General features: G+C 43.5%; 1 protein-coding gene and 1 long non-coding RNA gene across 6 annotated transcripts in view; one reads left to right on the top strand and one right to left on the bottom strand.

Moving 5' to 3' along the window:
• Nucleotides 1-27,294, top strand: part of Dlgap1 (DLG associated protein 1) — a 796,987-nt gene that overhangs the window by 380,862 nt on the left and 388,831 nt on the right. The gene's annotated exons all lie outside the window — the stretch shown is intronic.
• On the bottom strand, nt 294-8,943 carry LOC121142694. Its single transcript, XR_005879727.1, has 3 exons — nt 8,722-8,943; nt 6,843-6,902; nt 294-568 (listed from the first exon to the last, which is right to left on the bottom strand). It is a non-coding gene; the product is annotated as an uncharacterized LOC121142694 (long non-coding RNA).

The following is a 27,294-nucleotide window of genomic DNA, read 5'->3' as shown; positions in this document are numbered from 1 at the left end:
TACTACCTTTCTCTATCCCTGTTTGGACTTCCCATCTGGCTAAATCCTGCCTGTCCACTGACTGAAAATAGCTTTACTCATCAACCAATAAGAGAAGCATACATTCACGGCATGTAGAAGGACATTCCCCACCAAGAGATCCCTGAATCTGATCTCCTTTGTTTAGTTTCTTTTCTGACCATAATCAACAACAACTTGCAACCAGCTCCCCCCGTGACAACACCTGTAACCCACCAAACAACCAAACACCATTCACCCCACCTCACAGGAATAGGGCATACTGTCCTAAAATTTCTGCTGTCTGGACATGGTGGCCTTTTTAGGGCACCCTGAAAACTTAGCATAGTCTTGGAAGGATCTAACTTTATTGTGGTCCAGTCTCTGTGTGATGTGAGATTGCAGGGCTTTCCTGAAGTCCTAGCTGGAGTAGTCTGTGAGGCTGAACCATCTTAGCTAGCCACTTCCAAGATTTTCTGGTTGCGGGTTTCTGAGGAAACAGCAATAGAGGCATTCTGGGAGGCTGAATCACCTGGGCTGCTTGTCTTCATTGGTTCCTGGTTCTTTTGTCCTGAAAACATAAGACTTTTAAAATTCACATATATATGTCTGCATCAACACAAGTAGATAATATGCAGTGTGCACAAGTCAGCTAGAGACGATTTTCTGGTCTATGTTTGAGCAGGTAAAAGGCATCTGTCAACTTCTATAAGTCTGTTTGGACTGCATAACCAGACTGCCATGAGGACTCCATAGCCAACAAGAGTCATCATGTCTCACCCAACTCAAAGCTGTTCCCATGTAGAAGGACCAGCATATATGTCACCTGTCTTGTAGTTTTTCTTGGTTTCTTCATGTCTGCAGACAAGGTCCTCAAGAGGTCTTCCCTGGTCCAATCTGATCTTTATTAATTTTAGAGGAATCCATAGCTTTTTGTTTCCCATAGAAACAAAGAGATAACCTCTCCCACAATGCAATACATTTCCTGACTTCTATTCTGAAGTTAAGATATCTTTAAAATATATACTCTGATTTAATTCGGCAGTTTCCCCCCCACAATCCAGTGTCTCTCGGTAGCTGTTGTTTTTTGTTTGTTTGTTTGTTTGTTTTGTTTTGTTGCTCATTACCACTTAAAACTTTAAAATTAATAAGGCACTATATAGTGTCCAAACATCCTGTATGGTATCCCCATTCTTACATGGCTTATTCTTTGTATATTACTTTACTCTCAAATCTTTCAGAACTTCACATTGGTATTTTCAAACTATTTCTATGACTGTCTGTGTTGATTTTATTTTCTTTTTTTCAGAACCTAAGCACATTTCAAGGGTACTGTGCCTGCTCAGAGATTGTTTAGTTTTTTGGTTTATTTTTCTATACTGGACCTGACTTTTTATGTTCCTACTTGCCTTTTCTGACCCTGTGAGTCAAGTCTTAAAGAGCCAGGCCACCTCTGAGCATATGTAGGCTCTTTCTGTGGCTTAGCATACAGCATTGGTGACTGGCTCTGCCCCACTTGGGTTGGTAAGAGCTGAACCTCATGCCCATGATCACTGGTGGGAGCCTTACCTACCTGCCCCAGCTCTGTGATGGTGCTGGGCTGGACTGCTGCAGGCAGGCCATTCTACAGAGTCTCCCTCCAGCTGCTCACAGGCCCTCCTCAAATGTTAGGCTGCACAACAGGGCCTCCTAAAAGAGTCATGCCTCTGTACACCAGGAACTTTTCTCAGCTTTCTCAGGCCCTGTGTTTACACATACATGCTTCCGTGCTGGACTCTAAATGCTGCATGTCTTTCTTTGGGTTGCCAGCTCCCAAATAATGACATGGAGACTTTTTTATTAATTATGAAAGTGTGGCCTTAGCCTAGGCTTGTTCTCAACCAGCTCTTAAAATTTAATTTAGCATGTTTATATTAATCTACATTCTGCCTTGTGGCTCATTGCCTCTCTTAAATACCATATATCTGACTTCCTCTGTGTCTGGCTGGTGAATCTTCCACACCTCAAATTCTTTCCCAGAGCTCCTATCTCTCCCTGGAAGCCCTTCCTATCCTCTCCTGCCCAGCTGTTTTCCATTCAGCTCTTTATGGAACCAATCAGAAACAATCAGGCAAGTGAGGAAGGACAGAGACACATCTTCACACAGCGTACAAAGAGATTATCCCAACACCACATTGCTTAAGCAATATAGAGATGGTTCCCACTTGGATTATGATTTTTAAACTTTGTAGTATTGCAAATGCATGTCTGTGCTATTATCTGGGTTTTGCTTTCCATAGAGTCAGTATTCACCAAATTATATGGCATACTCAGAATTTTATTATAAAATGGATTTTCTGTGTAATGATTTTTGTCTAACTGTAGGTTAAAGTAAGTACCCTGTGTACTCAAAGGGCCAACACACTAAGCTGTCTGGTGGGTTAAGAGTGAAATCCACTTTTAGGTTATATTTTTGATGGTTTAATGAGCTGTCACCCACCCACTGCAAATGGGAGGGCATCTGAAATGCCTCAGAAAACATGCTGTAGGGAAACAGGCATGCAGATGCTAATGAAAAGAGATGATGGGTTTGCCTGCTTCATCTGCAAAATATTGCCAAGGTGACAAGAATTTTACATCATTAAACCACCCTGTGCAAAAAATAGCAACTATAACAGCAAAAACAAGACCCAACGGCCAACTCTATAATAAAGAAGTGGTAAATTGCACCCCTTAGAACCAAAATGTGTTTGTTTTTTTATGTGTGGGTTGCATAAACTATTGGTGGTAATAAGGCATGGCTGTTTTTTTTCAAAACGTGTCACAGAAGACAGAAAGAAAGCTGGGGGGCCTCCTGTTAGCACCAAAAGGCAGAGAAATTAGAGTCATCCAAAGCTGTCCCCACAAAGCTTGGGCGGTTTGTCTGGGTGGAGAGCCTGAAACCTGGGAGTCACTCTGGCTCCAGTGTGTGGGTGGACATGGAGAGCCCAAGTGTGCTGGAGTAGCCCAAGCTACACCAATACTTAAACAGGACTCAACACACACACACACACACACACACACACACACACACACACACACACACCTCCTCTGGCCAGTCCCTGTGTTAAGGGATAGCTACTGGAAACAGAGCATACACTGAGTGGGGGAAAACTGTTTAAGGGCAAAGAGACAGAGAAAAGCTAGATGTGGTGGGGAAAAAGGAACCAGGACACATCTGAAAAAAAGCCAGGGACGGGGTTCCCCTAGCCATGGTGCTACATCCAAGGCCCCTGCTTGATTCATGAGCAGCCCCAAAGTCTAGCTGTACCGTGCTTTCTTCTTATATACATACCAATGGTCTAGTTGCCCAGAGACCTAGGATTGGTGCCTTGTCCAGTTTTCACGAGAGAGGCTTCCTCTGGCAGCAGATGGGATCCCTCGGCAGAGATCCACAGCCAGACATTATTCAGAGAGGGTCTAAATTTGAGGTTTCCATCAGGTCCCTCCCCTAGGAGATTGGGGGACCCCACAAAAGAGGAGGGAAAAAAGGCCGTAGTAGTCAAAGGGGATGGAGGACACCAGGAGAACATGGCCCATCAAATCAACTAGGCGGGGCTCACATGGACTCCCAGAGACTGAAGAGTCAAGCAGAGACCTGCATGGGTCTGCACCAGGTCCTCTGCATATATGCTATGTCTGTGAGTGTGGTGCTTTCGTGGAACTCCTGACTGCGGGAGTGAATGTATCTCTGACTCTTTTGCCTGTTCTTTGGACTCTTTTATGTTGGGTTGCCTCCTCCAGCCTTGATATGAGGACTTTTGCTTTATCTTACTGCGTCTTTGTTTGTTTGTTTGTTTTCTGTTTGAATCTCTCTCAGAGGTGTGTAAACTGCCGTGCATAAAACGGTAGCAGCTTAGGACTTCACCACTAAACTCCTTGTTTTCTCAAAAAAAAAATTAATGTTCAGATTGCCTAATACGAAGTCAAAGCTACCATGTCAGGTTGCTGTACAGGCGGTAAACTTTTCCCTGTCTGAAATAATAAAATAATAATAATAATAAACTAACTTTTCTAGGTTGACAAGGGTCTGTAAAATCTGATATCATTTACCTAATGAAAGAGAGTGAAGCATGCAGATAGAAACTAGTGTTATATAACAATATAGTATTGCATTAATGGAAAGATTCCACGGCATTTAAAAATAAAACGGTGTCTTCAGGCAGAGGAAGGCACCAGCATAAAGGAGAGAGAGACAGATGAGCACTAGATTCATCTTGTAAATTTGACTTTAAAGCCGCATAAAACTTTACATCATCATGAAGCAAAAATAAATCTGAAGTCATTTGAAACATCAACAGTAAATCGAGACAGCTGTGCCTGCTTTCCAGCAGGTGGCACAGTAGCAGGGGATGACAAGAGACTTCAGACCGCAGGTGTCACATTGCATAGCCTAAGTCGAATGTTGTCCCTGGGCCAAAGGCAACTGCAAGGAATTGTGAGCTGACTGTTGTTATCATCATGCCCGACTGGTCGTCTTGGGATTTATTCTCACCGTGTGGTGTGTGTGCCTAACGGATAAAGGAAGTGAGTAAGCATTGTCTTTGCCGGAAAACTGAAGTTTGACTAAAGAAAAGGACATACAGTCTAAAAAAAAGAAAACCCTCCACTTGAGTTTAAATGAGAAAATATCGTGAATCTGTGAAGATTGTCTTATTTAATAAGTGTTCCTTTCCTTTTTGTTCCCAGGAAGATTTAGAGGGTGATTAAAATCTCACCATGAGACCTTGGTCTCTGCCTGGTGTCCTACCTACCAGGCTTGACAACAAGCATTTCTTGAAGAGTGATGGACTGCAGGTCTATGGGAAGGAACCGGAGTCTGGGGTAGCTGTTGTAGGCTACCTGGTCCTGAACTCTGGCGGTGGGGGGGGGCAAGAGATGGGAAAATATGAACAATAGTAAATAGCACAACTGTAACAGATTGAGGCAAATGTCTTAGAATGCATAAATCTCTAAGGATACTGTAAAAAATAAAATAAGACACTGTTACTGTGCTTGGAAAAGTCACCAGGAAACAAAAAAATAATCCTCTTTCAAACCAGCAAATGAAGGAAATCAAAGGTGTAATCTATCTCAAGTAACTGAAGGAACTTTGATGCACCGTTTCTCTTTGTGAGAGTGTTCCCTCCGACAGATGAAGACATTGCGGTAAAGTTATGCCGCCATTTTGAGACCTTTATAAAAATATTGGATGTTGACATTTACCATCAATGGCCGCCAGTGTCACAAAAAAAGCCATAAAAATGCTGGCTTCAAAACAGAGGGATACGGCACTATTGATGGGTGCGTTTGTCAGAAAATGAATCCACATCCCTAGGCCTGATAGTCAATCAATACCAGACACAGATGGCTGCCCACAGTAGGTATGATGCCGGGCCTGGTTAAGACGTAAAATACCTCATAATGAGAAAATAAAGGATGTACTTCAGTAGCATTTAATTTTGATTATTTACTCACATGAAAGTATATATTAGTAGTGTCACTGTGCATATCAACCACTCCTCGACAGGCATTATCTTGAGGACCGGCTGATGGACACACAATGCACTCCACAGTTTTATTTTGTATACTTTTATTTGGTTATGATTTGGTTGACTTTAGCTACTGCTTTTGCTGGTGGTGCTGTTTTGCTGTTTAATTTTATTTTATAGGTGTTGTTTCATTTTGTTTTCTTTGTTTTGAGGGGTTTGACATCTTAGTTTGTTCTTTACACAAACTTAAAGTTGCACGGGTAGAGAAGGACGTGGGGGAGAGGGAGAGAATACCAAAATGTTTTAATTTTAAAAATTGTTCAAAATTTTAAAAAATAATTTAAAGATGAAAAAGTATATATTAGGAAAATAAGTATATTATGAAGACTAATTTTTAAGTGCTCACTACAATTGTTAAGTTATATTTGTGCCTCGTGTCATACTCTTAGTGGATAGCACTTGTCTGTTCTAACTATGGCTTGCATGGAAAATACCAGACAGAGGAATTTGATCAGTGACACCCTGAAGTGTATTTTGTTTTACTCTATTTTATTGTATTGTACTTTTGGTTTCTTGGGGGCAGTGTCTCTTTCTGTATAGTCCAGGCCGGTCTGTGACACACAACAGTCTTCCTGTCTTGACAGAAACCTTACACTTTAAAATCGTAGGATTGGGATCACACGAGATTTGACTTTTAATATGTCATGTCTAATGCCCGGTGCGATTCACTGAGTAAGAATTTACTTAATGTCACCCGGACTTCCCTTTCTGTTTTAAATTATCAATCAATGAAAAGAGTCTGGGTTAGCATTAAACACTTATCCATACCACGGGTATGATGTCTGACTACCCCACAGGAAAATAATAGTCACTGTCAAATAAGAATACATTGATAACTGCTTCGTGTTGGAAATAAGTTTGAATCTTAACTCACATTGCAACAACATGAGAGAACACTAGGGGGCAGTGGTGTTAGCCCAACGCTGTCTGGGGATTGGGAAATTACACCTAATGGGTGTGGTGGTAGCAGCATTTTGCCAGCTGACTTCTGAAGTTACCTGGACTGTTTGTTGTATTCACTGCCTCTTGAAAGGACACTTAAATTCTGAACCCACCTATAAACGCTTTCTGAAATGCCTTTCCAGCTATTCTTTCTGTTCCCAAGAAAAGAGAAAAGGGGACATGTTTTGTTTTGTTTTTAAAGGAGCAGTTTCTTGACTGCAGAAGTAGCCTCACTCACCGTTCTTTTATATCCTCCCTTCCGTGCACCTTGGGGCCTCTGTCACCTTTGATAGTGTTTGAGAATAGTTTCCATTCTCAGTTTTCTTTCTCTCTTCTATTCTTAATTCTACTCACCTCAGCTTAGTTCCAATTCAGTAATGTTCTCAATAATCACTTTGGATGCTGGCCCAATACCTACAAAGAAAAAAAAAGTAACAAAAATTAAGATGTCAAAGCTAAAAATCGAAATCTATAAAACTTACTTATGGTTTCCAGATTTGTATTTTGCCCATTTTTTATTTATTTATTTTAACTTTTTTTTCTTCCTTTACAGTTATTGTTTTGATTTTGGGACAGTAGCTTACAGTGCAACCCAGACTGACCTCCAGTTTATCCGTCCCCCCTCTTCACCGTCCTAACTGCTGAAAGTGCTCCATTTTTTTAGTTCTTTTTAAAAAGAACTAAACAGTGTAAACAGTGATGTTTTTTGATAGATCGGGTATTGTTGGGCACAGATCATAGGTACTTTATGTATGGTGATAAGGCCAGCATTTATATGCTGAACTCAGAATCCAGCCGAGTTTGGGAACCTTCTTAATGTGCTGTGAATCTTCTAATACACAAGCAACGCATCAAATTTTTTTTTTCATTTTAAAAGGTAGACTCTGTGATTACTACATGAGCTGTGTTCTGAACTCAGCTTTGGCCTACTTAAATTCTAATTCCTCATTCCACAGGGCTCTCCTGATTTACTTCTTACTTCTTGAAGTCTGTTTGGAATGTGTCATTAGCAGCAGGCGGTGGGGCGATTATGAAAATATTCGATTAACGCCATTAATCCTGCTTGATTCTGCTTCATTTCTTCGGGTCTTTTGTACCTGGGATTTCTATAGCCTGTTCTCTTAGTTCTGTTTCATAAATAGCAAGTGGTTTGCTCTCCAGTACACGCAAGCAGTCTGGATCCTTGTTTGTGCAAACTCAGAATTTCAATTCTTTGGCGACTCTACCGGGTTTCAGATAATTTGGGTGCCACTGTATCAGCCAGGATTCTTTGGGGGGAAAGTATCCCAGTCACGAGAATGCTTCAGTGAATTTAAACCGGGGGCTGTTTTCACGGAGGAGCACAGGTTGGAAAGAAAATCATGGGAGATGCTAGAACACCCAACACAGTACAGGTAGGAAGCTGCCACCACCACGGGCATGAAGGGACAGCCGAGAAGGAGCTCCCTAGTTCTTTGAGAAGCACGGCTGTGGTGTCCTCGGTAGCTGCTGTCTTGGAAGGAGCCATTGCCAGAACCAAGGCTGGGAGGAACTGAGGCAGAAGCCCCCAGACCTGTCTTCTCTCTTGCACTGCCTCAGCCAGAGCCTGGCCTTTGGCCACTCAATGGGAGCAAGAAACAGGCAGGGAACCAGGTGGTGGTTGCAGCCATGGAGAATAACAGCCTCTGGATGTCGGAGATGACCCCTACGCATCTCTCTCTGTGTGTCTATTCCATTCACAAGTTCATCAGATCCTAGGGAAGTGACCCATTAAGGAAGGTCCTCCATGGAAATGCTGGGCTTTTTGTTCCCTGCGTCATGTCTGATGGCTTTTGTGTGGTCCGGTGGGAAACATCTGCTATTCCATAAAAATGTGGAGTTTCTTCTCGGCCTCATGCAACCAACTTCTAAGGGGGTTCAACGTCCCTCAATGCTAGACCACTTAGGCAGAGCTCCAGGGGGAGTGAGACAGGTCTACTCTCTGCCCCTTCCTAAATTAGTCAGTCCAGCCTGGGCCTCTGCAACCCTTTATGGCAGAAGCAAGCTTCTGCTTGCAAATGCTCCTATGGCTTCATTGAGTGTTACTCTTAGGACTCCTCACTCCCCCACCCCCACCCCCATTCCCTTCCTGAATTTTCTCTGAAATGATGATGGAAAACAAATCTGGAATTTCATTCTAAACAAACTGTCATTAAACATACTCTACCCCTGCCCCACAACCCCCCAAAATAAGAGCAATGGTTTAAAAATACACCTTAAAACATATGAAGTAAATAAAATGTTGTTGCTTTTCTCTTGTCTAAGAAAGTCCTGTCTCTTCAGGGCAAGCTTGGTCTGACTTTTGTTTCCAAGTACTCCTTTGTGTTTCCCTGCCTGGATGATGCCTCCCTGATAATCCAGATGGCTGGTGCACAGGGGGCGTCTGCTGCTTCTGCTTCTGCTTCTGATTCTGCTTCTGCTTCTGCTTCTGTTTCTGCTTCTGCTTCTGCTTCTGATTCTGATTCTGCTTCTGCTTCTGCTTCTGATTCTGATTCTGATTCTGATTCTGATTCTGCTTCTGCTTCTGCTTCTGATTCTGATTCTGATTCTGATTCTGATTCTGATTCTGATTCTGATTCTGATTCTGATTCTGCTTTGGCACCACTGTCGTGGGCCAGCTTTGTCTTTTCATCTGCCTTACTTTCCCAGGGTAAGGCTACCTATCAATATGGCTGAGAACAAATGAAACAGATTCTTCCAGATAAATAAAATCTGTGGGTGGCTGTGTGGCCCTCCTTTATACAACTGTGTGGTGAGCTTAGCTATCAGAGCAGAAATATCTACACACACACACACACACACACACACACACACACAACAAAAAAACAAAAAAAACAGAGGCGTATTTCATGGTCTCAGGTACAGAAATAATGTCAAGCCAGGACACAAAGAAGAGTCAGCATAGTTATAATGTGATGCTGCTGGAAATGTTGCCTATCACACTGTTTCCTTTCATTGAGTTAAAGGGTTGGAGGAGTTATTGGTGTCTCAGCCTGGCCGTGGGGGGGGGTGTAGGTGGAATATTAACATATTAAAGTAGGAATGTGTGACAAGGGCATTGCTTTTCCAGCCCCGATAACCCCATCAGGCGTAGCTCTGGGAGAAGGGTGATCCTGCCAGAAGTGGTCTCCAGGGCTCCCAGGCCACTGAGGTGGAAAGCTTCCAGAAGAGCTTCCAGGAGCACGGGGTCTACCACCACTGACCCCAGGAGTAGGCGGGGCCGCCTGCATCCCCTGTGATGTGATTTCCAGGACTCCACCCCCAGATTCCAGACACTCCCACTGAGCCATGTCTGAGATTCCTGAGGAAGTCCGGAGGCTTTGATCCCTATCAGTCTCCCTTTCTTTCTTCTCATTCAACTCCACCACCAAAAAATACAGAGAAATAAAGACATGCGAATACAAATGGAAGGACTATGTTTAATTTTAATTTATTTGGGTCTTTCTTGAGATCGTTTGAACAAGACATCGTGTAAAAAACATCAAAGCTTGGAATGGGCTAGCACTTTAAACATAGGAGAGATGAGGTTTTTGTTTTTATTTGGGAAGGTTATGTTGTTTTTCATGTTAAAGTCAGGACTGTGGCAAGCTGATGTTTGCTTTAGGATGAGAGATGATGACGTCTAGGATGAACGATTAATGTTACAGAGTTCATATGGACAATCCACGTATCTTGCATGAATTAATTTCTCGTCTATGACAAGCCATCTGAGAACCAAGAGGACCACCGTGGTCAGGAAATATTCCTCGCCTTCCGATGGTACCCAGCCCTACAGACTACACCAGAGAGCTTTCTTACAGCCCAGTGAGGCTACAAGGGTCAGCAGAGTTCTTCCAGATGCTCGTTCATTCTACCAAAACAGGAACCCCAGAGATTCCTCCCTGCTTCTCCCATGAAAATCTGTTTGCTCGTGTTTCTCTCCCAGCTCCTATAGACTGGTTGAGAGACAACCGCACTCTCCACCAGCAAAGGCCTAAGCTAGGCTTGGCCAGACACTCTTCTCCTACCCAGAAGCACATGGATGGGGCCATGGAAACAGAAGCAGATGCTGAGGGACCACGATGCGAGTGATGCTGTACAGGATGCTGAGGACCCATGGTGTAGGTGATACTGTTAAAGATGCTGAGGACCCACAGTACCAGTGATGCTGTAAAAGATGTTGAGAGATCCGTGTTCCAGACGATGCTGTGCAGGATGGCAGGGACAGGCAGACATGGACCCACTCACCTCTCCCACAGACCCACATGAAAAGTGCGGAAGAACTTTGTGCTCAGATTTGTACCAGGGTTTATTGCCAGCTAACCAGTTACAGTCACTGGATGCTCAGAGAATGTCTGAGCAGAGTCCTAAACTGCCCAGATCCATGGCCATGTTAAATGCTGAACATAAAGAGAAAACTGGTAGAAACCAAGGTTCTTAGGTACTTTTGCTACACAGTCTACATTTTCAGCAAGAAATCCAAAACTTAAAGACAAAGCATTTTATAAAGTACACTTGGAAATCCATAATTAGGGTACATAAGAAAGACTATATGATGACTTGAATTTCATTAAATAATCATTATGTGAATATTAGGTTTGAATAAATTATAACTTGAAATATATCTAAGAAAATCAGGAGGGTGAAAATAAATATATCTGACTATACTCCTCTTTCAATTATAATAATTGTGATGATGATCAAATCAGGTCACAGTGTTATCCTGTGGATTAAATAAGTTTATATTGCAAAGCACTCATACAGTGCCTAACTTGGAGTAGTTCCACTATGATTTATTTGCCATTCTTAGATACATGTCATTTTTTTATAATTATGGTTATCATTGGATTTTAAAATAGGGTTTAAGATTAGCAGTCATTTAAGCCTGTGGGGTGTGGTTGGTGTGTGTGTGTGTGTGTGTGTGTGTGTGTGTGTGTGTGTGTGTTGAAGCAGAGATCCATCCAGAAGCATTCCTATAAAAATACAGTGTGGGCTTAAAGGAGTAGGCTGCCCATAAGTTGGGCCTTAGCTTACAGGAACCAGGGTGTTCTATTCAGCAGGAATCTTTTGAGGAGATGACATGGTAGCCAGGAAAACAACCTCTTAGGTAGTCTTGTTCTCAAGGCTCATGCTTTTTTATACTGTTGTGGGATAACGGATATGGTGAGAAGCAAGTTGTAGCTACAAGACAATAGCCAAAAACTAACAGGGCCTGGGTTTGAAACGCATTCTTAAGGGTTAAGTCACAGTGCGTCTTTATGGGAATGGGGCACTATGGTAAGCTGTGTGGGTTACAACAGTGGGCAAGTACTTAGTGGGGGATAAATGTTATTTTAACAGCTCAGTAAGGTATAGTCAGTTGTATGGATGCGTACAAGCTAAATGTCAGCTCTGGGCATTTGAACATGTCTTGTGAAGCCCGGAAAAGGTCCCTCATTGCATTGGAACCCTGCTGAGAACAGCTAGGCTTTAAAGGAAAACTGAAAACCTGCATCTGCTCCACTCACTTGGTCTTCCTAGAAATTAAAGTTCTCTGGACTCCTTGAAACCGTGTGCATGTTTATTGTCTGCCAGGATAAGGGAGATTACTGCGAGTCACCCTACACACAGATAGGAGAGAATAAAGCCAAGCAAATACCCATTGCTGCGAATGCATTTGTCTATAATAAATGGTTCTGTTAGGTTTGGATAAATTTTTTAAAACCCAAGTGATCATAGACGATTGAGATTGCTTGGGACAGAAATCAACAGTCCAGGGCTTGTGTGTGTCTCTCAGAATAGTAGGAAGACTTAGAAGTGGTAGCAGAAAATTATAGGTTGTAGGGGTTGATCTGTGTTTCCATCTTTACCCTGAATACTTGGCATCCCCTTGGTTTGGGTTTGGTTTGGTTTGGTTTGGTTGAGACACAGTTTCTCTTTGTAGCCCTATCTGTCCTAGAGCTTTCTCTGTAGACCAGGCTGGCCTCAAACTCACCGAGATCCTCCTGCCTCTGCCTCCCCAGTGCTGGGATTAAAGATGTTCACCACCACAGCCCAGCCATGCAAGTAGTTCTTGACGCAGACCATGTGCCTATGGCAGACGGATGACAGTGACAGAACGTGAAACAAGCCCAAAGTCTGCAGGGTATCCCAAATAGAAGAACTGGTGGATTGCCTTGATAAGGAGAGGGAGAATGTTCTGGCGCTGTCCCTGGACAGACAGGAATGGCTGGCAAGCAGAAGACTACATCAAGGGACAACCAGCACACATACAGACAACTGTTTTCACCTACAGCGACTTCCTCATGTCTTCCTGGTGTCCTTTAGATTTTCCATGTCAAAGCCAGATCTGAATCGCTTAAATGGTCCAGAAAAAAATGTACATGTCATTTTTCTGGACCTACTGGGGAAGGACGGTGAGAGCCCTCCTTTCAGTGGAAGATTTAATGAGCATTTAGCTAGACCTTATGCCTTTGAGGGTTCTTGTTGAGAAAAAAAAAAACAGATTCCAAAAGGAACTTTAAGTGGAAATGTAAGCAGTATTGCAGGTCCCCAGGAGAGCAGACAGAGCTGTTCATGACTGGAGCCAGAGATACAGGAGCTTCCCTAGGGTATCATGTGTGGCTGAGAGCCCTTGTGACTCAAGATGAGATGGCAGACAGGGTTTATAGAGCCCTGCGGACCCAGACCCCTCAAGTTGGACTCTGAATGAAGGTTCCCATGGGATTTAGACAAGAAATTGCCTTTCTAGAATGGGTAAGGTTGGCAAATGTAAGAGATTCACAAGAAGTTGAAATGACTTGAGCAAAACCACTGAGGTGGAAATAAGAGAGCGTCCCTGGACAGAACACAAAAGCATGGCCCAAATCAGTAGACAATGGAGGAAGCGTGTTGTGGTAATGGGTAGTGAGGATGATCAGGTCCCAGATCTTATGGGACCTTCCAAGTCGTACTCTGGGCAATAAAGGGCCTTTGAGGCTGAAACTGGTTTGTAGTTGAGTACGTCATGCATGGCAGAGGGTCAAGCCAGAGGCAGGAGGGCCAATGAGAAATTCACTGTAGACTATCCTAGGAAGTAGGTGCACTAGGAACCAACCAAAATGGAGGTATATTTTTTTTTTAAATTGTGAAGGACAGAAAATAAAGTCAAAGAAAGGTCGTGACTGGTTGGCTGTGAGAAACATGGAGAAAGTGAGACTTAACAGCTTCACGGTTTCCAGTCCAGGTGACCCAATGTGGCACGAGCGACTCTGTCATCAGACCAATAGCTGTTTCAGACTCACTAAGCAGACAAGTGAAGCCCAGCTTCCTAGGCGGGTGCATACTTGGTGGGTAAGTTAAAACCTGTCAGTCTAGTCGCACAGTCTCGTGCAGGGGAACTCTGGGGTGACTGGAGTGATAATGTGCTTGAAAGTGTTGAGACCCGGTGTGCTGAGTAGAGGGAGACTCCTGAAGACCACTTGTCTTCAAAGGGTCTTGGTTTGCTCACTAACAAAGTACAACGGGATGGATAGAATAAACAAAAACATTACCTTTTCATAACCCTAGAGGCCGGAAGTTCAAAAATCAGGGTTACCAGTAGGGCTGGCTTCTTCTCCCTTTAGTTTCCACCCAGCTGCCTTCTCCCTGTCTTGTGACCTTTGGCATTTGCCTGTGTCCTAATTCTTTCCATTTTCTCTTTTACCTCTTCATCATCCTTTTTTTTTTTCCTTTTATTGAGACACGGTCCCATGCAGCCAAGGTTGCCCTTCAGCTTGTTGTGAAACTGAGGATGACACTAAACTCATCATTCCTGCTGGGATGCTAAGCCTGTGCCACCAGACCCAACCTACACAGTGCTAGGGATGGGCCTGGGGCTTTGTTCATGCTGAATAAGCACTCTACCAATAGAACAGTATCGCCAGCCCAAGTTTCTCTTCCTCTAAGGACAACAACATTGGAATAGAGCCCACCTGTATCCCCTTACCTAACCATCATTACCTCTTTAAAGACCATATTTCCAAAGGTAACTATGTTCTGGGGCGCTAGGGCTTAGAGCTTCCATGGGTGAGTTGGACAGGGAATGCCACACACTGCAACCCACAATAGAGAGCAGGGGAACTCGCAAGCGAGGAGACAATGAACATTCAAGTTTTGATGTAAGGAAAATAGCCAGTGACTTACATTCATTGACCACCCTCCTCCAACCCACCTTGAGTGGCACCAGACTTGACATTCTTTGAGATGTGGCCCAATTAAACAGCCCATATTACATAGTGAACAGCATAACCAAGTTAGTGGCCAACTCCAGATCGTGTCAAGTTTTAGTACTGTGAAGTCCACTTTGCACATTGTTAGAAGTGACAAAGTACATGCATGTATTTATCTCTGCCAGATAAGCTAAGGAGCATCGATGACATAAAAGATGAGTAATATTTAGAGGTAATGTTTTATTGCTAAGAAAGTCGCCTTTGCCATGTGAGGAGAGAGCCATGAGAACAGTAGTTGTTCTGGTCTGAGGGTGTTCTGGTTTGTTTGTTCGTTTCCAAAGACTGAAAACAGAAGTTTTCTCATGCTATGAAATATCATTTTTTCCTACTCTCCCCAGGAGTGTTTTTTTCCCTCCCTTCTTTCTATGATTTCTGACCAAGTAAGACTCTTTGTGACTTTCTGTTCTGACTTTCAGATTGCTTATCTTTCCCTGTCTCTGTGCCACATCCCAGCTCTAGGTTCCCTGGTAGCATTCGATGAACGGCTGTCACTACGGTAGCTTCTGCAGACCTCCAGCACTAACTGTTCCTAGCTTCTGCTAATTCTCCCTTCAGAAAGAATTGTAGATTTTAGATTGTGCTAGTGATTTTTCCTTGTTCTGATTCTTGCAAATTTCTCTTTCAAAGGAAGGTTAATCAGTTGTGAGGAAGGCCATGATATTAATATTAATTATGGTGCTTATTGTTCTTTGCTTGGTTTATGTTCTTTTATAGATTTAGTCAAGTATCAAACTTCACTAGCAAACCTAAGCCTTTTCCTTTTCCTTATTATGTAAATAAGTCTTGTAGTAGAGAATGTTCATTTTCTACATTGGTTATTAAACATATATATTGAAGTCCACTATTTTAATCTACTTACTAATTGAACATCATTTATAAAAGGAAGTCTGTATTCAAAAGAGCCATGATCTTGTCTTGAAGAATAATCAAAAACTGAGTCTGGTGACACATTACGGAGACTGAGGCAGGAGGGTTGTGCATTTGAGGCTAGCCTGGGCTGCAAAGCAAGACTCTGTCTCAAAGAAAGCAAAATAAAAATTGAATTATAATTTTAACAATGCAATGACCTTACAATACACGTTCAAAAGATCTGCTGTTATACATACGTGGAGATCACAGTTAATGATGACACACTCTGCACTTGAAAGCCAGGAAAAAAATAAGATGTTAAGTGTGAGATGCCACCTACACTAGCTAGCTTCGTTTAACTGTCCCATAATAACTAACACATTTCAAAATAGAGCATGCACCATAAGTATATACACTTTTTAGTTGCCAATTAAAAATAAGTAATTTTTTTAAAGCAGAGAGAAAGCGAATAAAACCAAGCATCCGACATACAATCTGGACCCCAGGGAGAGACTTATGAGGTGAAAATTGCTATGCCCGTTACTTTCCAGAGAAGGGCTGAGAACGATACGCGGCCGAGCATGCCTAAGATGCAAAGCTCACGGTTCTGCCGGAAGTGAGGAAGGGACCCTTCCCCTGCACGTGTGAAACCCCGCACTACACAAAACTATCCTAAAGACAGACACGAGAGACCGCCTCGAGACCACCTCACTTCCATGTGGATTACTGCGACGCCCATAAGCACTTCCAGGCCTGGTTCCCTGAGCCCAGCTCCCAACCTAATGTTGTGAGCATTGGTCAAAGCCCTCCTTCTCTACCCGATACCCCATTAACAGGCTGTTGACCCCAGGTCCTGCCACCTCCATGAACCCCAGTGTTGATGAAAGTTTCCATTCCCTCCAGGGTCCCCCCGCTAGCTGGGGCATCTTGGCCTCAGGTCCTGGAGTTGGGTGATCTCCCACAGGATTCTTCATCAAGGAGGTCAAATTCTAGTTAAACCTGACATGACCTCAGCAAGAATGCAAGGTGGAAGACCCTCTGCACGGTCTTGCCCTGTCTTGACCTGCCAGAATTTGCTGTCTTCTCACAAGAATCCCGGGGGAGAGGCTTTGCTTAGTGGCCTCATAGAGGTCCAGTTCACGTAGAACACTCTAGGACTATTTAGAAGACTAGTTTTAATTTGTTTTTGTTTTGTTTTGTTTGCTTTTTGTCCCTCAAAATCCATGCCTGCCAGTCTTAGTGACTATGAAATTGATAATGCCCATTGATAATGCCCATTTCACAAACTGGTTAACAAAGAAAGCTTCTCATAAGATTTGCCACCCTGTAACCCTGAGACCTTCAGGAACAATCAGTCAGGGAAATTTTCTCTGAGTGTTCCAATAATATCTCACCCCATCCTCAGTGGAACTCACCTTGCTGAAGAGTGGGTCTGAAAAATAAGCCCTAGAGAAATATGTTTTCAAAATGTAGTCTCCAAGTCCTTACGGCGGATCGTGTGTCAATCGCTATGGTAACAGCTCAGGAGAAGGAAGGGAATAGGCAAATTATTAATTTTTAAATGAAATTTGTCTCAGTTATGTGCACATGCATATATGACACACATTTTCCTACAGAAGGGAATGTAAATGCGTCTCTTACAGTCAGGGTTAGTTTCAAAGAAATTCTGCATGCTGAGTTAATGCAAAGCAATACTTGGGAGACTAGGGGCAGGCTTCCTTCGAGTTCAAGGCCAAACTGGGCTACCGTCTATTTTTAAATTATCGGTTGTTGAATCTCAGTTCAAATGGAAGAACGAAAAATCACCTGCATATTTTAGTATTAATAGTAACAAATGTCGCTAATGTGCAGTAATTATCAAATAGCACCGGTAGGCTACGGCACTCTATCTTAGACTTGAGTGAGGGATTGCTAACTGGAAAGTAAAATTAAAAGCTCTCACTCTCTTTTACCGTAGCAATAGGGGGAGTGGTTCTGCCCTTTGTCCCCTGTTTGTTTCTCAGACTTTCTGCATACTTGCCTCTCTACTGTGTAGCCCAGCTTTGCGGTCAGCTGCCTGCCCCCTCGAGTATTTCTAACAAGCGGTGACAAAAACACTGTTGTAAAATAGCACTCTGCAGCGGTTGTCCTTGAGTTCAAGTTCGGAGTGTGCGACTGGGACCCTGTTCTCTAGACGGCTCCTTGTTATTGCTGTCACGTGATCCCCGTAGCACCCGTAAAAAATTCTGGGCAGGAATGGCTGCTGCTGATTGGTTGGCTTTGGGCGCCGTACTTTGCTAAATCTTTTTGTGGGTGAAGAATCAAAGAAAACGCCTTCCTCGTGTCACATGAGAGTTGAGGCCAAAGCTATGGTTAGCCAGCTAAAATAAAACTCGGTGAATTGATATTACCTGAAGCACAGACGGGGAGAAATTACTTAAGTTCCGTAACGTTCAACTCATCCTGAATTCTGCACTTAATTTTTTTGGGGGGGGTGGTGTCACAGGTTTGCTTTGTTCTCCCCGGGGAAAACTGTGTTCTTTCCCTTTCCCTCCGGCAGCCAACATTAAACCTGGCACCATTATTAAGTGCTCATGAAACACCCATACCCTAACACAGCAAACCTTCAAGCTTCCTGGCAAGCCGCCTTCCTTCCTAAACACAGGCAAGACAGCCTTAAGGAAGTCCCTGGGAGTCATTCCCTTGTACACGCTCCATACATGAAAGGGCTTTACATGCACCACATTAAAAATCAAACAGATGTCGTCTTTGGCTTGCGCTCCATATAGCAACAAGCTGGCGCAAGCAGATCTCTTGGCAGAAAGGAGTTGGCATTCTTGCTAAGGGCAATAACCAGTTTTTACATAGCGCTGTGGAGATTCACTACTTAAACATAAACCTGAAAGGCTCTATCTGCGCTCGTTGGGCTGAATGTTTATTTCATTTTACATTTTTTTTTTTTTTTAGGAAAAATGGAGAATGAAGCTTTGGGGCAATCATAGCCTTTGGAGCAACATGTCCATCTGAAATCTCTTAATGCCCGTTCATTTTTAAAGGTCCCTTCTTCCCGTGTGTGTCCTTATATTTTTGAGAGCAAGAGCTTTCCGCTGTCGGCTGGGCTGTGTCAGTGGCATAGCACATTAAGCACTCCTTAAGGAAAATATGCAACAGGATGTTCTGTGGAAAACTTACAGGAGACCGTCCTGTACATCAGTGTCATTTAGTCTTCATGAAGGACTGAGCAGTGACAATAGAATCACTGGATGAGTGGATGGGGTAAATTATCTTTAGTAGGATTTATAACATAGCCTTTTGATACTGGGGGTACTATTGAATCTGGCACATACGTCAACAGTTTTTGACCTGGAGAATTAAGCCACCCTGGTAACCACTTTGTTCTTTCCAATTCTTCTATCATAGCAAAACAAGCAATCGTGACTTCTCATGTATTATTAGCACAGAAAATAAGGTTGCTCTTCTGGAACATACTCCCTTACTTCCCACTCCTAGCCATCCCCTAGTAGACCTTCGTCATCCTTAACATACAAATTTTAAGAAGAGAATTGGAAGGGAAATGTGGTCTAATTTTTCTTCCAAACAAAAAAATCATACTTTGTTATTGATCTCCTAGTTATTTCTCTTCCTGTTGCAGGAAGGGCCTTTGGTCAGTTTTATTTGGATCTACCAGACAATTCTAAGAGGTCAAGAACTATAGAAGTTCACATGTTGACCTGACCTGGCTCAAACATATTTGCTGTAATTATTTATAGTCTTAGTGATGTTCAGCACGATGTGTCCTCAGCTCAGGCCACAGAAATGAAGCAAAGACAACCCATTCCTCCTGTCTGTTTACAAAGCAACCTTCCCCTCTCCCCATTTAAATACTATTACTATAGCATTCAGTTATTTTGATTACTTTAACGACAGGAGGGAGGGAAGAAATGAAGTTCCTTTACAAAATGCTACTCAATTACTGTTCTGAGTGGAAACTTGATTGGATGTGACCATTCAAAGTTTAAAGAAAAGAGATTGTTGGCTGGAGAGATGGCTCAGCCGTTAAAGGCTAGGCTCACAACCAAAGCTACAAGAAAAGAGAGTGCCCTTGAATTTCAGTTATCTCTCTATTTGTTCTACGTAATGTTTGCACATGTAGTTGAATTCTGGTTCTCAGATTATCCACCGTTGCAGCATTCTTTCTCAAATCCATCAAGCTAGTATTTATCTTTTAAAGAGTCACAACAAAATAGGAGCATATTCACTATTTAGAACTTCTGGGATCATATGCTCATCTTTGTAGATTGCTGTATTTTCACATTTTTAAGTATACGTTCATAGTCAGCCATTTTAAGCAGCAAGGCTCAGTAAATGCCTCCTTTGAGCCTCATGGTGTGCTGTTTAAGAAAGGTGAAGGGAACAGATTAGGTAACTTCAAGAAATTCCATCACCTCAGAAAATAAAAATTTGAGATCAGTAGGTCCTATAACATGTGAAGTCGAGGCAAGATTTAGCTTTGCCTTTTCAGATGAAAAAGTTCCTTAGCATATGTAAACAGTCAAAGATAGACATGAACAGCCAATGGAAGGCTTATGACCCGGGAGGATCAGAAGAGGGAGGGGTCTTGGCGGATTTGAGCTCAGACTGGAGAAGTTTTAACACCTTTATCTGAGCGTGATCAATGGAACGAGAGGTAACAGAATTAATCACGCTTGCCAGGGATCTTGTCAACAAGATGCTTTGATCAGTCCAGGTGTCAGCTCTTCCAACAACCTGTTTTAGCCGTGAAGACTCTTTAAAAGTTGGTTGTGGTAATCTAATAAATAGAACGTTCCAGTCAGCTGCCAGAAAATGTGCTGGGGGCTAACAAGGAAACTTAACGTGGGTGTAGACGTTGAATCAGGCATCTGATGCGGCTGAAAGCCACGTATTTATTCTGTGCATTTATGCTGGGACCAAGCTGCACAGTTGGGTGACTTTCTCAGAAGCCCTCAACAGCTCCTCTTATATAAGAGAAATAAATAAGCTCAGAAGCATTAAATTATTCCTGTTAATGTGAAGCCAATAGTAGAATCGAATATATTTTTGAGCCAATAATAATCAAGTATGGCTGTCAGAGGAGAAGCAGAGCAATAAATACTGCCATTATCTCAACGTTTGTGTGGGGTGGGGTGGCTGGTGAGTTGCTGGGAGGATGGTAGTGTGGGTGTGTGCAGATGTGTGGGGGTGTTTATGTGCAGGCGTAGATATGAGCCTCAGGTGTTGTTTCTCAAGAGCCATCCACGTTGTTTTTGAGACAAGATCCCTCACTGGTACCTGGGACTTACTGTTCAGCTAGGCTGGCTGGCCAGTGGACGCTAGTGATACACCCATCTCTGCCTCCTGCGCACTGGGGATACAAGCATGTACCACCACCATGCCTGGCTTTTTATGTAGGTCCCAGAGAATGAGCTCGGGTTCTTGTGACTGTGTGGCAAGCACTTTTCCCACTGAGCCACCTCCACAAACCTCCCTTGACTCTTCATATCCTCTTTGGGTTAGTACAGTCTGGAGGTCAAGCTTTCTCCCCTCGAGCTGAGGTTTCTAACCCTGTCTTAACTAGGGTTTCCACTGCTGTGAAGAGCTCCTACAAAGGAAAGCATTTCACCGGGGTGGCTGGCTTACAGTTCAGAGGTTCAGCCCATTGTCATCATGGTGAGATGTGACATTGTACAGGCAGACGTGGTGTCGGAGAAGTCGCTGTGAGCCCTGCATCTTGCAGGCAACAGGAAAGTGGTCTGAGACCCTGGGTATGACTTGAGCATGCATATATATATATATATATATATATATATGTATATATATATATATGAGACCTCATAGCCGGCCTCCACAGTGACACCCTTCCTCCCACGAGACCACACCTCCTAATAGTGCTGCTTCCTTCGGGAGAGCATTTTCTTTCAAAGCCTTCCCCCCACACTCAGCTGACTAGCTTCTGCAAACTCCAGCCCCCAGAGTCTCAGATTCCACATCTGGCAAGTTTCCAGATGCAGTTCTTAGTCCTCCAAGGCACCACCATCTTGAGAATCGCTGCTCTAAGCAAAGCTGGGCACCAGGGTAAATAGCTGTAGTGCGTAGGACCATGCCTGGCTCTTCCACAGTGCTGGGATGTCATCAGCACCCTGAGGAAGGAAGCTAAGCCCGTATGTGTGGGATCCCTCTGTAAATAATGGCGGGACTTCCCTCTGAAGCAGTGTAGCCAGGCCTGACACCACGCACAGCTTAATAATACGGTGGGTTTATCCATTTCCACATCCTACCAAGCACTGAGTTACATACGTGCCCTCACCTCCTAGACTGAATAGTAATTATTTCAGGTGTGAAATGCAAATGATTAAAAACACAAATCTAGGGGCACTGTAAGATGCCACAAGGTATGGTAGTTGCTCCTCTGTGCCTGTATACACACATTATACTTAGTAGTATAATTCCCCCATTTTAGTAAAACTCTTAATAGTTTGTGCATGGCCACTGGCCAAACCAAGACAGAGACCATGACCTCTCAATTCTTGCAAATTTCCCACTGACCTTCTTACCAAGTCCTTTATGTAGATTCTCCAGATGGTTCTAAGTAGTGGAGAACTATAGAAGTTCACATGCTGACCTGAGGCCCCAGCACAAACGTACTTATGGTATTTATAGGCTTAGTGATGTTCGGTACCGTGTGTCCTCAGTTTAGGTGGCAGAAAAGCAGGAAGCATCATCCATCCCTCCTAGCTGTTTACAAAGCAGCTGTTCCCCCTCCATTTAAATCCTATTACTTTGGCATTAAAAACAATAGGAATCTCCCTTTGGCTAGGAGCTTAAGATGTGAAACATCCTATCATGGTTAGTTAAGTCTTGTAGTAGGACCTTCCAGAAACACACAGGCCTAAGAGCAACATTTGTCCATCCCAGTGGGAACAAACACAAACACAGAACTCTCTTGTTGCAGTGATTTTTTGCTTTCTCCCTCTCATCCCCTTGTGTCACTGCTCAAGAATCTGGATTTCCTGTGATACTTAGTAGGGGGAAGAGACAATCCCTACAAGGTGGCTTTAATTGTCAACGTGACACGATGTGGAATCGCCTGAGTAGAGTCTCTCACGAGGGGTCATCTAGATCACGTTGTCCTTTGGGCTGTCTGCTGTCACTGTGGCTTCCCCCCAAGGGTGAGCCATATTCAGGAATCGTTAGCTAAAACCAGCCTTTCTCCCTTAAGGTGCTTTTGGAGGGTGTTTTGTCACATCAACAGAAAGGAAACTGGAGCGCGTCGATAAAAGTTCCCCGTGATTAGGGGCTAGGGAGCTACTCAGCTCTCAAAGCACCCCCTGTCCAAGCATGAGGACCTCAGCCTGGTCGCCAGCATCCACTTAAAAGCTGAGAATGCTGGCGCGTACCTGTAATGCCAGAATTGTAGGGCTGAGACAGGCAATTCCCTGGAATTTATTGGCTAGCCACCCTAGCCAAATCCTTGAGCTCCAGGTGCCATGAGAGACCCTGTCTTAAAAAAAATGAGATAGAGGGGATCAAAGAAAATACCCCAGTGTCAAACTCTAACACGCACACGCGGCTGTTCATGCACATATACATACATGAATTCACACACACACATGCACAACAGAGAGAGAGAGAAGCTGAAAGCTGGAACCCAGGATGTATCCATAATTGTGAATGCTCTTGCGGGGAGTCACTCATACACAAAAGAGCCTGAGAGCTGTAGCACTTCCCTCCTGGCTAATGGCCTGTCCTCTCCATGGAGGAAAAGCTACTGATGTCTTCGTGAAAGTGGATTAGAATTTAGGGATGGAAAGAGGCTCTGTCCCCAATGTGTGGCTCCCAGTACATTTTCTGAAGGAGAGATTAACCAGGCCTGGGAGGCGGGCGGCACTCCAGTCAAGAGGAACTTTCTTCCCAAGCTCCAAAACAAAGCCTCTCCTGATCCTCCTGACAGAGGAGGTCAGAAGAGGTATTAGTAGGTGTAACGTGTATTCTTTTCCGCCATTGTCTCTGCCCCCAAATAACACATGAGACACTATGGTAATTATGAAGCTGTTGGCCGTTTGCTGTGGTTTATTAATGGCTAGCTCTGATTTAATTATTAACCCATAATTACTAATATATTTTCATAAAGTCTTATCTTTCTGAGGACACCAGCCTCAGCACCCTCTCCTCCCAGGATCACATGATGACTCTCTACTCTTGACTACATTTCCCAGAATCCTCCTGGACTCCTAATCCCACCTGTCTTGCTTTGTTATTGGCCAGCAGTGCTTTATCAACCAATAAGACAAACATACACAGAAGGACTTCCCCCACCAAGTAGGAAAGTCAACAGGATTCCTTATTTGGGACCAAGAAAACGCATTCTGCAGCCCTTCCGTTGATAGGAACAGACAACCGAGAGTCCCCAGGCTTTCAAAGAAAACTAACAACTCAAGCAAACTCAAGAGCTAACCCCCAGCAAATATTGTCAGTAGAAGATACTGTTGAATAACAATGGAATAAATTAATAGCTTTACCCAAACAAGCCAACCAGTTCTCAATCCCTAATGAACAAATATATGTGCTCAGACTACAACAACAGCAAAAAAAAAAAAATAGCTAAGAGAGTATATGATACCATGCAAATAAATATGCATGGAAAGAGGGAACAAGCTAAGACCAATGGGAAATGAAGGATCATAAAACCTGAGACATCTGCCCACCAGGAGCCACGGAAGAAAAAGATATAGGACCCTTGGAGGCCATACTCTCTGAAAACGTAACTAGGGGATTTGTTCTATCCCGTGAACCCCAAAGGGGAGGGGCAATGTGGGCATTAAAAATGATAGTAAACAAATGACCTCACTATTGAATGTCTGATAGTATGTATTTGTTCATAATTCATAGAAAAAAATCCTAGACATTTTCCAAAATCAATATGCTGGGATATCCTCTGTCTCTGTGAGTGTGTGTGTGTGTGTGTGTGTGTGTGTGTGTGTGTGTGTGTGTGTGTGACTCGAGCATACACATGTGTGTATATGGGTGCATGAATTCTTGTGCCTACGGAGCACAGAGGCCTACATCTGTAGTCGTCTTCAGTTGCCCTCCACCTCTTTTTGGTGTTTTGTTTGTGGAGTTTTTTGTTTTGTTTTGTTTTGTTTTGTCTTGCTTTTTGAGACAGTGTCTTTCACTGAACCTGCAGCTCAGCATTTCTGCTGGTCCTCGTCGCCAGTGAGTTACAAGATGTTCCTGTCCCCACCTCACCAGCACTGGAATTTCAAGCACACACCAGTTCATGACCTGCCTTTTCTGTTTGTTTTTATTTGTTTGTTTTTTTAATGTGAGCTCTGGGGGATTGAACTCAAGCCCCTGTGCTTGCAGAACAAATACATTGTGGAGTCGGCTCCCCAGCCCTGATTACTTTTACCATTTATCAGGGATAAGAAATTGAGAGGGGGAGCTTGAGCAAGGGAAGACTGCTGCATGGGTAAAATTGAAGACAAGGAACCCCCTAGGAAGTCACACAAGTTACAGATAAAGATCTATCCACGGGAGGAGTTTCCTGAATACAGCAGAGTGAAACATGAGAGCCTTGCTGAGCCATGAGGTCACCACTCCTCACAGAGGACAGCCTCCCAGAAACAGAAACAAGGCTCATCTTTCGTTAGTTACACATTGGAAAAGGGTAAAAGTCAAGGCTTAAAAAATAAGGTAGCCTCATGTCTCCCTGTCCTGCGGACAGTCCGTTGCAGAACTGGACAGAACTTGCCTGAGAGGAGCCTGGGTGCCGATGGGGCAAACCCAATAAAAGGGTAGTTGGGACTTCCAACGTGGCTCTTGCTAAGTTGTGTATCAGAATGTCCCCAGATGCATGGGGGTGAAAATGCTGTGGGCAGGATCCTATTTATAATGCCCAAACACGAGTGTTCGTGTACAGGTATGTGCATGTGAGTGCAGATGCCTGTGGATCCCCTGCAGCTGGATTTACAGGCAGTTGTCAACTTCCCCAGGTAGGTGCTTACAGTTGAACTCAGTCCCTCTGCAAAAGCAGAACGTGCTCACAAGCACTGAGCCATCTCTCCAGCCCCTCTACTTAGATTTTTAATGGGTGGTCACATACTGTAAATGCTGTGTACTGAGTGTTTCATTTCTTTATAAATATTCTTAACCTTTGTTCAGACACCATCAAGTCACCTTTGGAAATAACCTGCTTTGGGGGGGGGGAGTCTTGCTTTCATGATTTCCGGCATGAACACAGGGCATTCCTACGAAGTCTAAGGCTGAGTATCCTCAGTGAACCAGGCGGGAGATTCCTGAGTGCTGTACCCAGTGCCTTGTGAATTCTGATTTCTCTGGTCAACAAAGCCCTGTAAAAGCAACAGGTACTGTTCTGTAAACATTTCCAACGGCCTTCTTCCCACTGTGTCTTTACCACACGGACCCCTGCAGCTGGACAGGTCGCCCCTCATGCCTTAGATGCTCTGCTCTGAACCCCAGAACTCCAACTGCCTTCATCTCCCTGCATTTTGATGTCTCTGTGTGCGATACCCAGAATCAGTTGCCTTCTCAGAAGCCCTTCTGATTTCCTCTCCCCGGAAACAGCCGACTTTGTGCCGCGGTAATGGCCAGGTTCAACTCATTAGCTTCTCAGTGCTCATGGACTGCTGTCTTCATTGCCAGTATGCCCTGTGCTTGGGAAGAGGTTATTGCATTTGTCTTTTCTGGTATCATTTGTCATCTCAAGCAGAAAATGAGTATGGCTGCCTTGGGCAGCATCCAGAGTGGAAATATCTCACCCTTAGCAGTTACACGAGAGTTCTTACACTTGCTTTTTATCGTCTCTAAAATCCCCTTCACTTACAGAGACCTTGAAACTTCCCATGGATCTGAATACAATTCTCTGTTTCCCAAGAAATTAGTCATAAAGGGTTTATGCCTTTTTAAAAAAAGTCCACAAAGCTGATGGGAACTTTCTAAGTGTGGGACACTCTTCTAACTTTGCATCTTAGCAAAAGCACTGTTTAGCTTGCCCCTAAGTACAGCCACTTTCTTCGTTCTATTATTCATCTCCAGATGTGTCTATTAAATTCAGTCTGTTCACACCACTTAACATCAGAAATCCTGTTTTGACAGTTTAATATCAGCGGGTTCTGAAGTCCCACGAGGCCTTTTATTTCTGTCCCTCTGGAGGCATCATATGGACGTGATTCCAATTTTCACAGAAGAAGAAAAAAATTAAAGATAATATCTTTTCAAGAAGGTAATTTAAAGAGATCCTGGGTGGCTCTTGAAGTCTTCAGCTTCTCCACATGGGCCATTTCCTTCCGTGAAATGAAAAACCTCTTTCATGTGTGAATGACAGACAACTTACTGTTAGCTTTTGTGTGTTTAAAAAACAACAACAACAAAAAACACCAAGTGTCAATGTTTTCTGAATAGAAAAAGCAAGAACTAAAGTGTCTTTTTTTTTTTTTTTTTTTTTTTGGTTTTTCAAGACAGGGTTTCTCTGTATTGTTTTGGAGGCTGTCCTGGAACTCGCTAGGTAGGCCAGGCTGGCCTCGAACTCACAGAGACCCTCCTGCCTCTGCCTCCCGAGTGCTTGGGATTAAAGGGGTGTGCCACCAACGCCCGGCCTAAAGTGTCTTCTTATAACGCTGGCGATAACAATTGTCTTCATTCTTCTGTACAGCCTGGCAATGCTGGGAATAGTAAGAAGCTCCAAGCCAGGAGTCCTGACATCAAGCTGTGGACCT

Source organism: Mesocricetus auratus, unplaced genomic scaffold, assembly GCF_017639785.1.
Source record: "Mesocricetus auratus isolate SY011 unplaced genomic scaffold, BCM_Maur_2.0 Super-Scaffold_100010, whole genome shotgun sequence".
NCBI lineage: Eukaryota > Metazoa > Chordata > Mammalia > Rodentia > Cricetidae > Mesocricetus > Mesocricetus auratus.
This window is presented reverse-complemented; position numbering and strand designations above follow the sequence as displayed.